Source organism: Camelus dromedarius, chromosome 25, assembly GCF_036321535.1.
Source record: "Camelus dromedarius isolate mCamDro1 chromosome 25, mCamDro1.pat, whole genome shotgun sequence".
Lineage (NCBI taxonomy): Eukaryota > Metazoa > Chordata > Mammalia > Artiodactyla > Camelidae > Camelus > Camelus dromedarius.
Genome location: NC_087460.1, coordinates 109,650 through 130,169, shown reverse-complemented (window position 1 = coordinate 130,169; position 20,520 = coordinate 109,650). Strand labels below are relative to the sequence as shown.

At 46.3% G+C, this 20,520-nt stretch overlaps 1 protein-coding gene across 15 annotated transcripts in view; it reads right to left on the bottom strand.

Annotated features, from left to right (window-relative positions):
* MICAL3 (microtubule associated monooxygenase, calponin and LIM domain containing 3) overlaps nt 1-20,520 on the bottom strand; it is a 157,942-nt gene that overhangs the window by 123,353 nt on the left and 14,069 nt on the right. The window lies entirely within an intron of this gene.

The following is a 20,520-nucleotide window of genomic DNA, read 5'->3' as shown; positions in this document are numbered from 1 at the left end:
GGAGTCAGACCCAGTTCTCCGACCTCCATGTCCTGCACTCTTCACTGCTCCACTGCGGTTTGATCAACCATGGGAGCTCATACAGAAGGCTGTTCCCAGGACCAGGAGGGGTGACACTAGACCCCACAAAGGGCACACAGGGAGGGAAGAATTAAGAAATAAGAGCCATCCTGCCGTCAGGAATCTGCCATCTGCTGCTCACCTCGTGGCCCTTTAACAGAAATTTACCCTGCCACGTCTTGCTCAAAAAGCAACAGATGTGTTTACCATCCTCCTATGGGATTTCAAGTCCCCCTGGCTCGAGCTAGCCAATTTCATCTCCCACTCTCCCCAAGAAACCCAAGCCTTCCTATTTGGCCACCCACCCCCACCCCCACCCCCACAAGCACACCCTTCTCACTCAGACCTGTTCGCGCTGTTTCCTGTACCCAAATTCCCGCTTCCTATTCAGACCCCAGCAGAAGAAGCCTGTTTCCCTCACAAAGCCCCCTCGCCTCCTCTGGTCCTGCCCGAGTTCCTCTGCCTTTGAGCTCCTTCGCAGTTCCAAACAATTTTAATACTTACTCCCATCCAAGTGGTATTGTTGCCATTGTTTCTGCTTCCCCAACAGAAAATTCCTTAGGGGAACAATCATGCCGGACCCTTAGGAGACGCAGACAACAGAAGGCTCTGAGCACAGGCCTGGAGTCGGACTGAGACTGGATCCTGACTACGCAGCTGTCCAGTCCCTACTTAACACACCTGTAAACAGAGGTAAAAACATTACCTCCTTCACAGGGTATTTCTCAGAAGTAAGTTCTCTGAGAGAGAACATCTCCAAAACGTTTTCCACAATGCCTGGCAAAAATGCTCCATAAATAACTAATTCACCAATAATACATCTTCCCACAACCTAGCCTAATGCTTGCTGAATGTGCAGATGGAGCACAAGTAGTTGCAATTTAATGATGGAAAATTATTGGAGGTTTATCTGAAAAAAAAATTAGACAAAGGAAGAATAGCAAGAGGGAAGTCAAGAAAGTAAAATATTAGAGTGGAATAGGGAAAACAGGATCCAAGGACTGAATCAAAGCCGTAAACACTTCCTGAGCACTGCTTGTGTGCAGGTACTGCCTGTGTGCAAGCACTGCCTGTGTGCATGTAAGCGCTGCCTGTGTGCGTACAAGCACTGCCTGCGTGTAGGTACTGCCTGTGTGCAAGCACTGCCTTTGTGCGTGCACTGCAAAGCCATAAAGGGCATGATGATAAAGACCCCTTACTTACGGGGCTTACAGTCTAGCTAAGCAGTTAAGACAATAACTAAAATTACCAAAAAGTACATAAATGCCAAATGAGTGGTACAACACGGGGGGCGGGGCGGGGGGGTGTCCCAGTTTCCTCAACATGACGACTCCTTTTACCATCAACTATTTTTTTTATTATTATGTGATATAAGGTATTCCTTATAATCTGTCAATTGAAAAAAAATGCCTAACAATTAAAAAACTACTATGAATTCAACATTTCCCAATGAATTTGTATTTTGTTAATCATGACATAGCCTACTGTACTGCAAAAAAAGTAGAACATGTACATTCAAGATGTCATTAATTCAACCTATTATATTTAATGAATCTACTCAAGGGATTCACAAGCCTGGCCAATGGGCAGCACACACACATACACACACATGCATACACACTCATATGCACACAAATATTCACTGCCCAAAGCATGGGGACCACGGGCATAGACTCCTACTGACAACAGGAGTTCAGAAGCAGAGATTAGATGACAAACTTCTAACAGATTCAATAAACATTTAGCTAACTTAGTTAAAATAAACATTTAAAATCAATAATGAAAAGTAATGCTTGTAAAAATAGTAAGCAGATCCAGAAAAGTTTCACAGAAGAAAAGGTAGATCTGAGGAGAGGCTAGAGGATGGGTAAGACGAAGGTGGGCAGAGGGAGGAACAGAAGAGAATCAGTGTGAGCAAACTGAGCCTGAAGCCTGCCTTTTAGGCATGCCGGGGGAAGGGGGAAAATGGCAGTGACCTGGGCACAAAGTTAGACCACAGTCCTGAAGGGACACAGCTGCTCAAAGACAAGTGGTGCAGATGGCCAGGAGCTCCTAGGCAAAGGGCACAGGCTCCAGAGTCCACGATCTGGACCTGAACCTGGGACCCAGCCCTTACTGGGCCCTGGTGACTAGAGGGAGACTTCCTCAGCCTGACCTCCCCTGCTGTAAAACAGAGCCCAGGACTGTTTACCTCTCAGGGAGACAGCAATTTTGAGGTGAGGCTCAAGGTAAGTAACCATTCTGAAGGGCGGAGCTCAGAGTCCAAGGCAGAGTAAGTCAGTCAGCGGTCACCACGACTACTCAGCGTTACAGGGAGTCTCAAGGTAAAACTGGGGCCATGCCAGCCCAGCATTCCTCAAACAGATCTAAGCACAAAGCAGTTTTTTTAAGTTAAAATTTATGAAAAGAATAGTAAAGGAGCTCGAGGTATGAGGTGTATTTAGATTAGCATGGGACGACAAATACGAATTCAGTATTTGGATAAATTTGTATTTTATTAATCATAAATCAAAAGGTCTCGTGCATGGATAAATGAACTGCTGCAAAAATGGTTAGTTTTTTCTAAAGCTTTATAAACAAACCCCCTCTACAAAAAAATTGAGTAAAGTTCAATCACTTTATTAAGAACATATTTTAATTTTCTCCAGAATACTTTTAACAGTCCATGAAACACAGCTTAGGAAGCACTGCCTCCAGGTGAGGTGCAGTGGACACACAGGACAAGACAAACAGGAACAACGGAACACAGGAAATAAAACGTTTTTCTACATTTTTTATGAATCCTATTAAATTATATGGCCTAGACAGTTGGGCGTGGTGCCTCTTCCCACCATCCCCCAATTTAAGGACAGGCATTAGGAAACAGGACTTCTCAGGAGGCAGAAGGAGACACAAAGAAAAAAAACAGTGAAAAAAACATCAAATTCTGCTTCTGAATTTACACTTTTTAAAAATGTATGCCCAGTATTACTGCTAAAATAAGATGCTTTTTTTGGAAGTGAAAACTAAAGCTTAAAAACAAGTCTGCCACTGTGATGAACAGGCCCAGCTCTCACTGCAGAGGCTCCTGCATCTGCCTCCCAAAGGGGGCTCTGACCAGTGTGGCCTGGGGTGGAGAATGGAGACCTTGGTGTCTGGCTAACTGCTCCTCAAGGACTTAGAGGAACTTGGCCCAACTCTTTTCGGTGAGCAGAAGACTGAACCTCCTTCTCCTGGAAGGCCGTGGGGAGAGACCCCGAGTCCCAGTGCCACTCCGCACACCAAGGACAGTCCCCTAGAGTTTGCTTCTGGGTAGTCAGTGGCCACTGGGCCAGGAGGGTGAAGGAGGCAGTCCAGAGACTTTTCGTGTGCAAATCCTGGCAGCCCAAGCAGCAGCAGAAGGTAAAGCCAGGACAGACAAGACGACCAAAGGAAAGTCTGATTAATGATACACCCTGAGTTTACACTGCACCTTTCTTCCCTGATGAGCCTGAAGTGTTCTGGAGACATGACTTCAACAGGCCCCTCAGGTTCTCTACTTAAATATTTCACAGCAAGTCATAGACAGTATTTGGCACACGGGAAAGCTGATATTAGGTCCACTTTAAAACATGAGGAAAAGCACACATACCCACACCAATTTGCCCAAGGGGAATCAGCAAAGAGGTAAGACTCAAAGCTCCCCTCTTCTAGCTGGTCTGGCCAGTAACACAGGCTGCTTCTCAAAAATGATTGAGAGTTTAGGAAAAACTGAGTATCCAATGGGTCCCAAAATAAGTCTCTAGAATTACACAGGCTTCTATCCCGTGTAGAATAATAGTCCTGCTTGACCCACAACACAGATCAAGAGCCCAAGTTGCCTTAAATCATTTCTAAGACAAGCCGAAGAAGGAAAAACAGAGAGAGGGAAACGGGAGGAAGGAAAAAGGAAAGGAAAAAAGCTCATGTTTTTTGCCTAGATCAAGAGTTTCCATTTTTATCTCCAGAGAGGAACACTGGGTGGTTCCATAAGACCTATCTGTTGCAAACCAACTGAAGCAGTATAATCTATAGGATAAATCACTAGTCATTTTATGTTTCTTTCTTGTCCCTCAAAAAAAGTACAGCACTTACTGTGAGCCCACTAAACACAAGTCATCACGCTGGGTTTGAGTACAGACGTGAACACAACATTTCCCACGCCTCAGAGATGGAATTACAGGGTACACATCATCACCAGCATAGACATCAACTCGCAGACAAACCAGTTCACACTTACAGACTGTGAAGAGGGCTGTGGGAGAGAGACCAGGACAAGGTAAGAGGAAATAACAGAAGCAACCCCTTGGCTAAGGCGGTCAGGAAAGGCCTTGGTAATGAAATGCTGTCTTGCCTGGGCCCGGAGGATGAAGCTGAGTAAAGGCAGGCGCTGTCTCTAGGGGCAGAAGGAAGCATGAGCCATCAGGTGAGAGCACACTTGGGCCTTCCAGGAGCTCTGGGTTCAGGGAGAGGAAGAGGATGGCAGGGCAGGTGAGGCCGCAGCATGGAAAGCCAGGCTTGGTAATCTCAGGAATATGGATTTAAGGACCTTGTTTCTTACTATGTCCTTCATAGCTCTCAGCCCAGTGCCTTCCTCATGCAGACAAATTCATACATAAACCAGTGACCATTTAACAAGCAAAGCAATGACTTAAAATCTTGGCCTTCAAGAATGCTGTAGGGGAAAAAAAAAAAAAAACAAAACAGACCACTCCTCCACCCCAAATGACACATGTTCCTGAGACAACCACAAAAATATCCTGAGATAGTATCTGATTAAATGCCAAATGAAATGTTCAGGTCATATATCCTTCACTGGAGGGGTGGGGGTGGTAATTTTAGGCCTCAACAGTGACAACAGGTTTCCCAGAGAGGGCAGGACTCCAAGTGGAAACTTCAATCTGAGGACAATTTAGCTAAGCCCCTGGGAAGGATGCTCCAGGCACACAGAACAGGTAAACGCAAGTGCACAAGTATAAACAAGCAAGGCCCGAATGAAAGAAATAAACACACGGGGACACCCGGGCACACCCTAAAACGTACATCCCAGAGGCTTCTCCAGGTGGCTCGCCCGACCTCAGGGCCTTGCTGGAGACAAGCAAAAGATTCCCACAGGCCAAGGCCAGGGCAGGTCTCCTGTCTGGCACACTCTGGGCGAGCAGCCTGGAAAAGCAACGTGAGTGAGACTGCCTGCCCCAGGAGGAGACAGAGAGCAGAGAGCTATGGATCTCATTCACTGGAATAAAAAATTAAATGCCAAAAAGGAGAGTGAGAAGAGGAAAAAAATCCAAGTTGTTGCAGAATTATGCAACTGAAATTCCATGCATACGCCAGGAAATTCAAAGGTCACAGTTCCCACAGCAACTGTAACCTGAACCACAGTATGTAGTTTTTGGCGCTGCCAGACCCAAAGCAACCTACCCTGCTGGGTGCTCACAGACCACACGCCCACCAGCACGTACCTGCTGCTCAGATGCCCCAGGTCCCACCCCTGAAGTGCCCGCGCCTGTGCTGCTCTGAGCTCAGCCGGGCTGCCCGCATCAGGCTGCACTGGGCCCTTGGTCATTCTCTGCAGCCCCCAATTCTTTTAGGCAGAGCTCCACCCTGATGCCATGCCTACTTAACTACAGGTCTTTAATCTTAACTCTTCTGTGAGTTGAGTCATCTTAAGAGGGAGAAGGGAGGATGTGCATGGGGAGCGGCGGTGGGGGGTGCTACCACCCTCTTCTCTTAAGTCTTGTGGCATCCCACACTTGCAAAGCCTCACCATGTGGGAAACAGGGCAGGGCAAGGGTGGGAAAGGAATGCTGGGCTTCAAAGGACACCTTCCAAAAAGTGAAAAGGGGGGCAGGGTATAGCTCAGGGGTCGCACGAGTACTTAGTATGCGCAGGTCCTGGGTTCAATCCCCAGTCCCTCCTTTAATAAATAAATTAAAAATTAAATAAACCTAATTAACTCCTCACCACACACACACACACACACACACACACACACACACACACACACACAAGGGTGAAAAGAAAACCCACAGAAGAGGGTATTTAGTAGAAGGGACTTGTTTCTAGAGAACATGTAACTGAGCATATGCTTCTTCCAAGAGACCAGGACACGCATCCTGAGGCTGCCTGTATTATGACAGTGGAGGATGGGACACAAGCCTAACTTGACCCTCATCCCCCAGCCTGGAGTCACAGTTAAGGCTGCGGGTATCTGCCTGTGGGTGGAAGGAAGACCAACATGCACCTGGTGATAATGGACCTTCTTAAAAGACAAGGCCCCCGAGATCCTCCTCTTTACTGTTCAATCATCACAACAGAAAAGACTCACCCAAAAAAAAGGTTTAGGTCCTGGAAATCTTAGCCTCCTCCAGGCCATGGCTTATGTGAGTAGCTGAAATTACAGGTTCTGGGCAAAAGATGACTTTCCTGTTACTTTGGCTGCCAAGGTGACCACAGACAAGGAAAGCAAGTGGTCAAGAGAAGAGAAGGGCCTGCTCCACACAGAGCAGCTGTCTGACCTGAGCACAGCCCTCAGGGTCATGATACCACTGTGTGACGTCATGAGATGTAAATGGACCAACACATGTAAGAGCTACACCACGGGGCCTTACACACAGGAGGTGCTCAGTAACTGGGAGTCACAAGATTGTTATTTCTTTTCATACTTGACATTTGACCAAAAATTTTGCTACCCAACCTGATGACCCACTACTTCATTTACAAGAGCTGGGCCCAAGTGAATGTTCTGGTTTCTTCACAGCAGTAATAGGAGCAGCAATAATCATAGCTAGCATTTAATACATGCTCACTGTGCGATGAACACTAGTTCTCTGAACTCCACACAGATCCCATTTAATCCTCACAATAACCCTGTCATAACTCACACCTACCTGACTCCCACATAAACCCACACCATCCAGCATTTGGGCAGGCAGGACTTTTTATCTTCTCCGCTGTCCTCACCCAGGGCTCCTCTCTCATTTGTTCCTGTGCTCCAGAGACTCCCAGCCCCTGGCTATCTGGTTTATATCCACTTGTTCAGATTACATGCAAAGAAAAACAAAAATTCAACACATCCATTTACCCCAACTTAGAAATGGAAATACCTGATAGAGCTAAAAGGGATACAGAGCAAATGAGGCCCTGAAATACAGCGTTTACAAGTGATCCCAAGTATGTCCCACCTACTAGTAGGAATGAAATCTTGGACAAGAAACAGCCCATCTCCGGAGGCTGCTCCCTTGTCCACGGGACATACTACTTACTGTTATAGAGGCGGCAGGCGGCTCAAAGCGGGTAGCAGGTAAGACTGCCAACAGAACGCTACTATGTAAGTGAAGTGTCTTACTTCTTTTTAGTCTTGTCTCAACAATACAGGGAGAAGTAGATCGCTAAAAATTTTTGTAGGCATCAGGGAGAGAGTTCATGTTTTTCATCGTGGTAACTTATCTACATAACCCAGATACACTTCTCGTTACTAAATTCCATGCCATACACTAGAGTAAACAGAGCTGAAAATCTCATTAGATAACACAAGAGAGTTAAGATTACAACAGGAAATGACACTGCTCCATTCTCCTGGGTTATGCTTAAATACAACTTCAACATACTTGTGTCCCACTTCCAGCTGTTCCCAGACGCCTGACCCCTAATCAATGTGTTTAACAGTCATCAGATTATGGTTGTTTTTACCAGCAACAGGGTGAGTAAAACGCTATAAAGAGCCCATATGCCTTAGTCTCTGCTTTCATAGGATTTTAAGTTTCTAAAAGCTAAAACAAAGACACTAACATAAGAAGGTCTGAGTATTAAAGGTTAAGAGACTAGTTATAGACTATTCAACTCTAGAGACTTGTTAAATATATTGGAAACACCTGAAAGCATAAAAATTCATTGTGTAAATCTGGGTTTATTCAAGAACTGAGGGCACACCTGACTTATCAAAATTAAAAACTTTTATACTTCAAAGCTTAAAGGACACTGTCAAGAAAGTGAAAGGACAACCCACAGAGTGGGATAAAATATTTGCAAATCATACATCTGAGAAGAACTCATAACCAGATATATAAAGAACTCCTACAACTTGATAATAAAAAAGTAAACCAAATTTTTAAGTGGGCAAAGGATTTTAATAAATATTTCTCCAAAGAAGATGTACAAATGGTCAGTAAGCACACAAAAAAGATGCTCAATATCATTAATCATGGAAATGCTAATCAAAATCACAATGAGACACCCCTTCACACCCACCAGGATGGCTAGAATCAGAAAGATCGACGATAACCAGAACTGGTAAAATGTGGAGAAGCCAGAACCTCATACCGTGCTGGTGGGAATGTAAAATAGTGTGGCCACTTTGAAAGTTTTGCAGTTCCTCGAAACGTTAAACAGTTTTCATATGACCCAGCAATTCCACTCCTATGTATGTATACATATGAGAGAAATGAAAACATGCCCACACAGAAGCTTGTATATGAATGTTCACAGCGACATTATTCAAAACAGCCAAAAGAGGAATGTCTATCAACCATTGAATGGATAAAGAAAATGCAGTTTATCCATAAAATGGAATATTATTTAGCCATTAAAAAGGAATGAAGTTGTGATACATGCTACGACATGGATGCACTCTGAAACATTATGCTGAGTGAAAAAAATCTAATCACAGATTGTATGGTTCCATTTATATGAAAAGTCCAGAATAACAAATCTACAGACACAGAAAGTAGGCTGGTGGCTGCCTGTGGCTGTGAGGATGGGGCCTGGGGGAAGTGGAGAGTTACTGCTGTGGATACAGAAATAATCATGAAATAATCAGAGACTTCAGGGCATTTATTCCCCCAGATCATGGGGATAAATCAGGAAATAAAAACAGAAAGGGCTTTTGGTCAAAAAGATACTGTTCTGGGGCCTCCAAGGAAACTATAGCAAACTACTATTCTGCCTTATCTATAAGCCTTCCCCACCCCACAATCAGAATGAACTCCTTTCTCCACAGCGTTGTGTTCACAGCCACCTTGTATTGCAGTTCCCTGCACATAGGTCTGGCCCTCCCACCACATCATACACTCTTAGTAGAAAAGGGCAATGTTAACAATTCATGTCTCCTTGAAAACCATCAGCACAGAGTCCTGCACACAGGAAGTGGATAATTCAGATTTGTCAAATTTAAGTATTCACTTCACAAAAAAACATCATTAACACCTCTTTTCTAAAACCACATCTAGTTGGCCAAATGGGGAACCACCTTTACATGCCAATGGCAACTGCATGGCCAAGCTGCTTAAAAGCAGAATCCCAGACTGTTAATACAACCTTCGCGTGACCTACACCAAGCACCCGCCAACCTGGTGCACCCCCACTGCTCTTTCCAAAACCCCCACCTGCTTCCTCACCTTTAGACATCAGTCGCAGGAACCACTGGTTTGCTCCTCAAGCCTGCACACCTCCTCCCTGACTCCCCCAGAAGCTGCTCCATCTGCCTGGCTCCTCTACTCCCTGTCCTCCGGCAGGCCAGGTGAATACCACCCCCGCCCACCTTCACCAGACCCTGAACTGGGCCTTCCTCCAGGCGCTCCACACACTTAGGTATGTCCGTGATTATGTGTCTGCCTACCACTAGCTGCGAACTCCGTGAAGCAGCTTATTTAACTGACTGCGGCGGTGTGCTCGTAAATGCTTAACCTATTCTCTGAAACACCCTTGTGTATATATATGCACATACATTTATTATAAATTTTATTGATAGGAAAGATGCATAGCCTGTAATACCAATAAATATGCAATAGTAATAAACATATAGAGTAATAAGTATGTAGTAAAAAATAATAACATGAAACATAATGCTCTTCACAGTAAATCCCATGTAGCCAATTGATTCTCACACAAAGTTGTTATAGATTTTTTGGTCTAACTCATCCATGGCCAACGCGTGGATTCAACTGACTTAACGAGTGAATGCTGGTTGGTATTTTCATTTACCTTAAGGAATAAAACAAAACTAGACAAAAAAGATGTATATTAAACATGACATAAGCAACTTCTTTGCTGAATTAAGAGTTTTTAAATACTAAAAGAATATTTCCTCAAACTTTTGTGCTATTCACCATGTAATGGATAAGGATACAAAACACTTTAAGTTTAAACTGCAAATGTTAACATTTTCTCCATCACTTTCTTAGACAATGAACAAAACAATAAATCAAGCCTGTTGTGTAGTGTTTGTTGGTTTCCGTGGTGTAAATACTTCCACTGTGGCCAAGTTCACGCTACAGACTTGGTATCTCTGAGCACAGACAGAGCTGGGAGGGGACGCACCACAGTTCACCATTACACAGCACTCCCACCTTAGGGGCAAGAGACCCAGGAGCACAGCTAATGCTAAAATAAAGAGGAAGTAATGAATTTTGAGTATTTATTACTCTTATTTTCAACACAATCTATTTAATTTTAAGTTTATAGAATGAATATTTAATACTGGTTGTATTTAACAACCAACTTGCAAAACTCCTGAAAATTTAACCACAAGGTATGAGCGGGCTCTGGCAGGCCACGTCACTCCCACACTACCAGTGTTTAGTACACAAAAGGAGACAGCATGATCCTGTAGCTACTTCACCCCTCAGACTCCAGAGAGAATCAAGACCTTCCTTCAAGATTTCCCTAGAGCTGGCATTTTGAAAGCTAGAGGGACTAGCACAGAAACACACTGCCTGCACAAAAGGCGGGGCTGGTCTTTTAATACTCAGTACAAGCTCAAAAGTAAGACACCATCTTTGATATATTCTCCCTTAGGTATTTCTTCCACAAACACTTAGACACTGGGAAGTTAATTTTAAATCCCTCAAGAATCCGATCTGTTTAGCACTCTGTGTAGCATTATTCACAGGGCAGTCCTTACCGCTCTCTTAAAGTTCTGGCTCTCACATTGGAAAAAAACAAGAGCCCAACAGGCACCTCCAGGCCCCAGAGGGCACCAGGCTGGTACTGAGGACGACTGGGAGCTCAGTTTGCATGCTCCCTCTCAATTCCGTCTCTGGTCTGCACACCTCTCCTTGGTGCCCTGGGGATCCAGCCAGCCCCCTTCCCAGGTACCACCTGTCTTTGTCACTAACAACTCCTAGATCGACATGGAAGGACCAGGATGCTCATCTCACTGACTATCTTCATGACAAGCCTGCATTACTTCCCCCGTATCAGAAACTGCAGCGTCCTCAGGTCACACATGCAGCTCTATGCCGTTGACAACACGAGCCCGTCAGGGCTGCTCCTCTAGGAGTGCACAAGATGGGCTCTATCTGCATCAGCCAGGAGTTGGTGGACCTTTATCTTCCAGTGACTGTAACATGAATAAAAGGGGGAGTGATGTTTCATTCTCCCAAGTACAAAATAAAGCTGAATTTGCTTTTTCACTTACACATGCTGCTCTCCTCCCCAGAAAGCAGCTCGGTGACATTTTAGGGGGGCTGCTCCCTCTCCCTCATCTTCACCTGGTCCCAAGACTCACTAGACATCTCCTGAGCCTGCGCCCCTCCCAATTCTGGTCACAGTTTGCCATCATCACCATCCAATGGAAATTATTCCCAACTGCCCGCCCCCAGGACCCCTGGCCTTCAGCCCACCTCCCCAAGTACTTTCATACCACACCATTTCCCTATTTAAGAACTTAAGGCTCCCTAGCAGACTCTGAGAGAATATTCCTGCTCCTAGCAAATAAACACTGAAGTATTTAGGGGTCAACGTCTCTTAATTCATAGAGAAAAGGGAAAAAAATATGAAAAAAGCAAATGGGGCAAAATGAAAACAACGGGTGATTCTGAAACAACAGCTCCTTGTACTATTCTTGCCTGTTCTGTTCTGAAATTGTATCAGAATAAATCTACAAAAAAGAAAAAACAAAACCCTAAACCCCCTCATCTTAGCGTTAACGTTTGATAATAAACAGCTCCTTCTTACGGTCACATCGCCATCAGACGTCCTGTTTTTGTCCCTCTCTCTACACCTAGACTCAGGATTTCCCCTGCTCCTCCCTGCCACCCGCTTCCTTCACTGACTCACTTCTTCCAGGGGTGCTGAGGAAGGAAAAGAACTAACATCTACTGACCGTCTGCACCAGCCAGGCCAATATCACCTTGGCACTTATTGTATATTATTTCATCAAATTCTGCTAAGAACTCTACGAGGGAGGTGACAACCCGAGACCTGAAGAGATTAAGACGCTAGTCCAGGATTCCACAGCCACTAATGACAGAGCTGGAATGGGAACCCAGGGTGGTGGGGGGAGAATGATAAAGCAAATGGGGAAAAATGTAAATAATTATTAAAGTCTAATTAACAAATTTTGGTAACAGGTACAAGGAAGCTCCCAGTACTGCTCTTACAACTTCTCTGTAAATATGAAATTACATCTAAATAATTATCCAAAAATAAGCTCTCCCACCCCGACAAACAAGTGGGCACAGCTACAGTACCTGGAGGCCAAGGCAGCAAAGGCGTCTGCAACAGTGACCCGCATCGGGAGACAAACGTACAATTAACAGTGTTACAGAAGTCTGGGAGCACCTAAGGCATCGGCTATCTCCAGGTTTTTCCCTAGAGTCAAGTCATGTTCTCTGGGGTTTTCTCTAGAAACAAGTCAGAGGCTTGGCACATGGAAAATAAGGCCAGTTTTACCAAACGGGGGCTGGGAAGGCACCAAACTTGAAACCTGGGTGTTATCTGGGTCTCTCCTCTCTCCTTATCTCCTCTATCTAATCAGTGTCTTCTTTCCAAAATATCTCTAGCATCCAGTCCCTCCTTTCTTTCTCCATCGCCAACACCCTGTTCTAGTCTCCTGGTATGTTACACCCGAACAGAAGTGGTAATAACCATGACCTGTGGGCCAGATCCAACCTGCAAGTGAAAAAGGGTTCTTACATTTTTTAATTATTGGGAGGAAAGAAATCAAAAGAAGACTATTTCGTGACACGTAAGAATTAGGTGAAATTCAAGTTGGGGTAGGGGGATAAATAAAAGCTTGTTGGCACAGTCACTCATTCACCGATGATCTGCTTCCCTACCACAATAGCAGTCTAGCAGTTGCATCAGAGACCATATGGCCCACTGAAACCTAAACTATCTACCTTCTGGCCTTTACAGAGGAAAGTTTGCCAACTCCTCCCAGGGCCGGTCTTGCAGGACTCTCAACTCTCCCACCACCAACAGATTCACCGACGTAGAATACCACTTCCATGCTGCTGCTCTGTGTTCAGACACCTCTGGTGAACTCCCTGTTGCTTATAAACATCGCACTGTGTCCTGGCATCCACCAGATCAGGTGCACAAACTTGCTTTTAGGAAGAAAAGCCCACAAGGCCGTGACTTTGTTCACGCTATCCTCTGCCTTTCAGAAAATTCTTTCTTCTTGCCCTCGACTGCTAAGCTCACCACTTAATGACCTTTCAAGACTCTGGGAACAATTCCTGTTTCCCTCTCCCCTGCTTCCACAGCACCCTTCGCTTACCCTCATCACAGCTCCTACCACACCACACTGAAATCATCTATTTGTGTGTCTGTCTCCCCGGCTACAGTAAAATCCCAGAGGGCAAGGAACCTGTCTTACTCATCTCCCAGCACCCAGACAGAAAGTGGCTCAGGCACCCACCCAGCCAGGCCAGCCTCCTCACTCACGAGCCCCAATGACCAACACGCTCTCGCACCAACAGCCCTTCACCTCACCAAGACAACCCCAACCACGACCAGGGACACAGTCTACACAAGCCCACGAGAGTCAGCAGACTAGGGTTCAAACCCAGGCTCCCCCCACTCATGTGTCTTTGGACACGACACTTGGCTCCCTGGTCCTCAGCTGTAAAGGTACATCCCAGAAGTATCAACAGACTGCAGAGCTGACAGTGCATGTGAAGCATCTAGGCCTGTGCTGGGCATATTTAAAGAAATCCTCAAAAGCTAAGTTACTATCCTTGTTCTCGCCAAACACTGGAGTTACCTGGCTGTGCCACTTGGTACTTCATTGCTTTTCTTCTTGTTTACCTGACCATTCTGTGCATTCATATTGTATGTTCTGAAGCAGGGACAGGTCATATCCTTGCAGGAACCCGTGCCCTGCCCTGATACCCAGTACATGAGGAAAAGGGGCCCAACAGATGATAAATTAATGAACAAATTATTCCAGGAAGTCTAAAGAGTTGCTAATAAGAAAAACAATGCAGAGGCAGGGATGAGGCAGAAAGTAACTGAAGAGTAAACAGGAGTCGAGGGTGCATTTGAGGATGCTTCCATACTGGTGAGCACCGCCGGAGACTGGCCCTGGAGGAGAGGAAACCCAGAGTTCCAGTGTCCCACTCTGAGTTCCATAAGCTTGACAGAAGTACTAGCTAACACTTGCTGCTTATCAGGTGCCTGGCAGAACCCTCGGTGCTCACAACCACACAAAGTAAACAGGGTGTCAGCGCCCAGATGAGGAAACTGAGAACCTGGGAAGTTAAAGAACACACTCAAGCAAATGGTGCAGAAGTCTAGTTCCAGAGTTCATGCTCCTAACCACCACACATTTTAGGGGTGTGTGTGGCAGGGGGAGTGTTAAGTTTCACTCAGGGACCTTACTGAAAACCACAGCCAGGGAGACAGCCTTTCAGGTGGCTCTGAGGAGCTGCTCCAAAGAGGAAAGGGAGGAGCCAGGATACACACAAACTTTTTTGTTGGTAAAAACATGCAGCCAAGCACAAAAAGATTACTGCTAATCACAAAGAACAAACATCTCAAGTTAAAGATTTTCGGGCTTTTCTATTTATGGGAAGATGCCAGAACCTGGGGTCGCTGAAATTCTTCCTGAGAGACACATCTGAACTACCCACGGCCAGACTACCCACTTCTTGCTCTCTCCATCCTGAATTCCTCTCCAGGCGCACTGTCAGTAGGCAGCTGCCATGGCTGATGGCCTGACCCTTGTAGGACTGGAATAGCAGGCAACATTTTTTCTTTACAGTGAGATGGAATCTGGGAAAGTGCCATTCCTTCTTTCTTTCCTCTTACTCTGGACTTTTCTCAGGTAAGATTATTCAGGGGACCCTGGAAACCCAGGTGTGGAGAAGTGCTGAGAGAAAGCCCCAGTGTGAAGCCAAGCTCTCAGGTTCCGGCCCTCCATTCCCCGGCTTCCTGAGGGTGGCTGACACCTGTGGCGTCTCTGGGCCCTGCTCGGGCCCCAGACTAGGCACGCGGTATCCAGTAAGTCCTAAGGGCCTAGTCATGTTGCCATCTCACAAGTTTCTCTCCCCAGCCCCAGACTGTCTTTTTCTTCCTCGCTGCCTCTTCTTTTTGCTCCCTCAACACACCACCTCATAGCGAGATGATTAAACACACAGAATTTGGAGTCATCCAGCCTCTGCAACTTATTTCAGGTTATGGACCTTAACCTCTGGAACAGTTTCCCGAGTGTAAAACAGGAGTGACAGGCCCCACTTGGAGACTAGAATGGAGTGTGCACAGACGCCTGGCACAGTATCTGGCCCACGGAACACTGGGTAAGGGACAGCTCTTCCCACATAACTGTCCACAGTACCCATTTGCCTACGGCGTTTAAAATGCCAAATGTTGACTTTTTTTTTTCTCCCTACCTATAGAAGTCTAATTTTGAAAAAAGCCTCTCTGTTTTGGAAACAAACTGAAACATGCCCATGTCACTAGTTAAAATACTTCCCTTTCCTTTTTCACAGGGAAACAAATGGCTGACCAGTCATGACCAAACTGGGTAAAAGGTTCTGTTCCAAACAGTAATTAGGATCCCACACTAGCTTGTTTAAAAAAACAAAATAAAAATCATCCAAAAGTAGATGAGCTAAGGCAATGACAGGCTTGCATGAGTTCTAGGTTTGGGAATCAGAAACCTGAGCCAGGCAAAAAGGTAGAGGAGGGAAGGGCAAGGGTTTCCTCACCTTTTCAGGAAGCAGAGCTATAATCCACGCTCTTTCCAGATCCCAGGGCACCAGCCCCTAGGTCCCTGAGGACCCTTACACTGTTTCAGGTGTCCCTCCTGGGAAGCCCACCTGTGTTCTCCTCTAAATGCCTCAGAGTTAACTCCTCTGACTCTGCCCTGGCACTAAAGGACTATGCCAGTTAACCTAAATGCATCTCTCCAAAACCAAATGCCCAAGTCTGAAGCCAGACTCCACTGTTTCCAAAGGAGCGATCACTGAGCTCTCCACACCTCAGCCCTCTCGTGTGGGAAACAGGGACCATTACGGTGCCCACCCCCTCAGGCTGCTGTGAGGACTGGGCGGCTCACTCGTGCAAACACCCAGAACAGGGCCTGCATTACTGCTGATGTCATCACCGTGGTATGACTCTCCTTTTCTACTCACAAACCCAACAAGTCTCAGTTGCAAGGGCAGCTTGATGGTGCAGGTGGGCGAAGTGAGAGGAAGACAGGAGGAGTATAGCTGAGTGTAGCTGGGACCTCTGTAAGTTGTAGGCCAGGGACAGTCTGCACTGAAGGCCTGTTGTCATTACCCAGGGAGGGGAGCGACAGGGGCGAGAGATAATGATCTATCCTCTGGACTGCCCTGCCCCTCCTCTTTTCCCAGCTCCAACCTGACATCGGGAAGGCCTCCCCGGACTCAAGCCCTCTCCATACTTTGCTTAAATCAGCAACAGAAAAGAAGCAGGGCAGGTGACAGGACAAAGCTGGGACCAACCAAAGCTTCACTTTGCCTTTTTCATAGTTATAGATGTTAACACGGTACGGAAAAATCAATAAAAGCTACTAGTTAACCACTTGACCGAGCGCTGTTCCTCCCCTTCCAGAGTTAGTTAGACCGGATCCTTTCCTGGCCCTCTGTAGACCTATATGATGCAGAAAGACTCCTCTCCAGGCTTTCAATCACACACCCACACAAACTGCTCCTTCCTCTGCTGAGGAAGCACTGCAGAGGGACACAGGGCGATGCAGCTGTTCCTACTAAGGAACTGACTACTTAGCAGAAGCTCCTGCTCTTCCTCTTCCACCTTTCACCAAGGTACAGACCAACAATCCTATGTCTCCCTTCTTTAATCTGATTGTCACCACTTTTTTTTTTTTTGAAGTTGTGGCAATTTTTCTCTCCTCTGTGAAACTTGCCACTGACAAAAAAGTCAATGAATTGCAGGGTTTACTGGGATAGTTTCCCTGTTCTCCCTCCTTAGTTTCTTGATAACGATGAATATAATTCTTTATACCTAAAGACGGCCGAAGCCAACACCAAGAAAACGGCAAGTCACGTGCAGCTGAGCCCCACGTGGCCAGGACGTTGCCCCGTCCACTGGTGCATCCCAAGCACCTCAGAGCCCACGTGCTCCACCACTCCACCCCACTCCATAGGATCAGAGCTGAATTCTGAAAAAGGGAACCAAAGATGACAGAGGGGTGGCTGGAAGGAAGGGGGAAGTCCACAAAGACTTTAGGTAAATTTCCAAACAATATCCCCACCATTTATCACATTATTTGTGAAAGCTAAAGACCAAAAAGGAATCAGATTTTTAACCCTGCCATCTAAAACAGAAACTGAGAGCCTTATTTACTGCACAGATTTTAGCCCAAGTGCCATGCCTCCAGGTTTACAATTTCAACCCCCAGCTTAAGTTACAAAGCCTGGGTACCCAATGTGTCCCCTGGGTTAGAATACTACAAATTTCCTATCCACAAACCATTTCAATTCTCTGTCCATTCTTCCCATCTGGTCTCATTAAATACTTCACACTCTACAAATACAGATTTTTTCTTCAGCTCTATTTTTTCTAAAGCAATGACCCTCCACCTGGCTAAAGGAATGCTTCTGGCACAGGAAGTCCGGAGTCTTTTCTACTTCCAAGAAAAATAAAGCCCTCATTCAACCAGAGCCCATCAGACTCAGGGAAGCAGCAGCAGCAGCAGGTGTCAGGGACTCTGACATCTGCTCCCCAGGCTCCATAAAGCATGCAGGGAAGGAACACACCTCAGAGTCAGCCCAGGTCTGAGTGCCAGCCCTGCTTTCTGTCATTCCGTTGACCTGGGTCTCACAAAACCCCAGCCCACCATCAGTAAAACCAGGAAATAGTTAAGTCCTACCTTGCACACTGTCAGGAATAAACAAGGTGATGTACATGATGCACTTGGCACAGTCTCCCACACAGAACTACTCAATAAATGTTAAATATTCTTCACTGTCTAGTAATCTAAGAACCACAATGTCTGGTATCTTTCAGTCCTTCACATTCCAAAAAAAGAGGGTTTTTCCCTACAAAAGTATCAGCGAAATCCCACAAGAAGGAAAACTCAGTTGAAGTCCAGCTCAGGCACCAAATCACTTGCAACTTAGAACAAGTCATGTCACCTCCATTTCTTCACTTATAAAGTGAGAATAACATACTGTACTAAACTTTGATGACCTCAGAAACAAGTAAGAATGAGACAACAGGAGATGAAAAAGCTTTCACTTCTTCAAAGAAAAAGCACAAAGTAAATCCAGAGCATAATTATTATTAAAACATCATGCCCAATGTCATGGGATATAAATAAACCAGCCACGTTTCTCACTCTTGCAAGAATATTACATTTGATAGCCTCTGTTTATTTTGTTTTGGGGGAAGGTAGTAAGATCTGCTTATCTATTTATTTATTTCTCAAAGGAGGTGCTGAGGATTGAACCCAGAACCTCTTACATGCTAGGCATGCGCTCCACCGCTGAGCTATACCCACCTACCTTGGCAGCCTTTCCATCTGCTCCTGCGGAGCCTGCTACAAGCAGGAGGCGGCACCTGGCTGCTCCTTGCAGAGCCCAGTTCAGAGGCAGAGCCCATCAAATCTAGGACGTGCCCTGCCTTCTGGTCAGGTCTCACCCACCCTGGCCATTTCTTAGATGCCAACATGAGAAATGAGAAAAGGTTTATGGTTCCACTTGGACATGTGAAACCAACACACCAAAATCCTTACCCATGGGACTACTCGACAGACCCAAAAAAGGGTCAGTTTTGACCATTTATTCTCCTGGACTGAGCGGTATAAGACCTCTTCCAAGGCACACACCATCCTTTCCAGAAAAATGTGGCATGTGAGCTGGAAGGAAGAGCTCAATTTTCCCTTGTTTGATTTTTACTTCTCGGTCCAGATTTCATCTTCAACCTACCATAAACATTTAGGTGTGAGCGCTAGAGGCTGGGACAGGCAGACGAGTAGGGTGGAGGGACTAATCTTCTAACTTGGGAAGGTAGCCTGCGCTCAAAATTGCATTCAATGTCACCAACCATAGGTCTCCCAAACCCAAACAGGAAAGAAAAAATTAATGATACTTACTAAGCATCTACTGCGTGCCCAGCACTGCACTAAGTACTTTGTATACATTACTCCAAACCCATTTTCTCTCCCACACCTACAAGCACCATGAAACCACCCTCACCTGAACCATCCCACGTCTGGGGGAAAAACTCACAATCTGATTAGCAGTCAAGTTCCAGACATTTCAAAGCTTAGTGTTGTGAATACAGAAAGAAGGCTTGGCTAGGAACCAGGTCCAAGTTCCTAAAGATTCTTTTCAAGAGGAACACCTCAACCATACTTTTCCTGTAATTCTGGAACTAACTCATGGTATTTAAAATACTGTCAAAAAAGGTTAAAAAAAAAAAAAGTTTAAACCTGAGCACAAAAACTCACTGTAGGGCTAAAAACAACCGGAGCCAAATTTCTGACCAAGCCCATTTGACAATCAAATGCGAAATTTAGAACATCCTCTTGAGGGCCCTTTACAGGTGTGCTCACAGGAGACCCGCCAGCACAAGGAACCAGCATCCGTGTGGCCAGGTACTGAGCCAAGTAGCCGAAGGGCTACAGAACTCATCTCATCCTCCCCGGGCACAATCCAAACGACGGTCTCCCAGCAAACTGTCAGACAGGACTTGCACAGTTTAAACACCACCTCTCCATCCACATCCCAGAAAAAGACAACGTGCTAAGGCTCGAAAAGGGACTGTTCACAACGCGCCTCCGTTTCTCCGCACTGAGCGTAAGTGACGCCAGTAAACAGCCACCTTAAACCTCAGGATGCGGTTTGTACCGCAGGAGCTGCTTTCCTTTAACCGAGTCTGGAGGGAGGTCACGGGCTGTACGTGCGCCTCAGGGGACGGGGGACACGGGGGGTGACAGGGGGCACAGGGGAACGAGGGAGAACACTGGAGGGGTGGGGGACGGGGGACACGAGGGTTCACAGGGAAGGGCGGGGGACACCGGAGACACGAGGGGGGTCACAGAGCAGGACGGGGGGGTCGAGGCCCCGCCGCGCCCGCCTTCCCCCGCGCGGCTCTTCCGCGGCGCGTCCACTCGCGGACGCGCGGCAGCCTACGGGGTACCCCTCACGCCCAGCCTCGACGGCGACCCCGGCGAGCGCGCCGAGCCTCCCGCCCGCCGCCCTGGACCCGGGCCCGCCGACCGCTCTGGGGCCGCGGCGGCCAGAGGGAGGC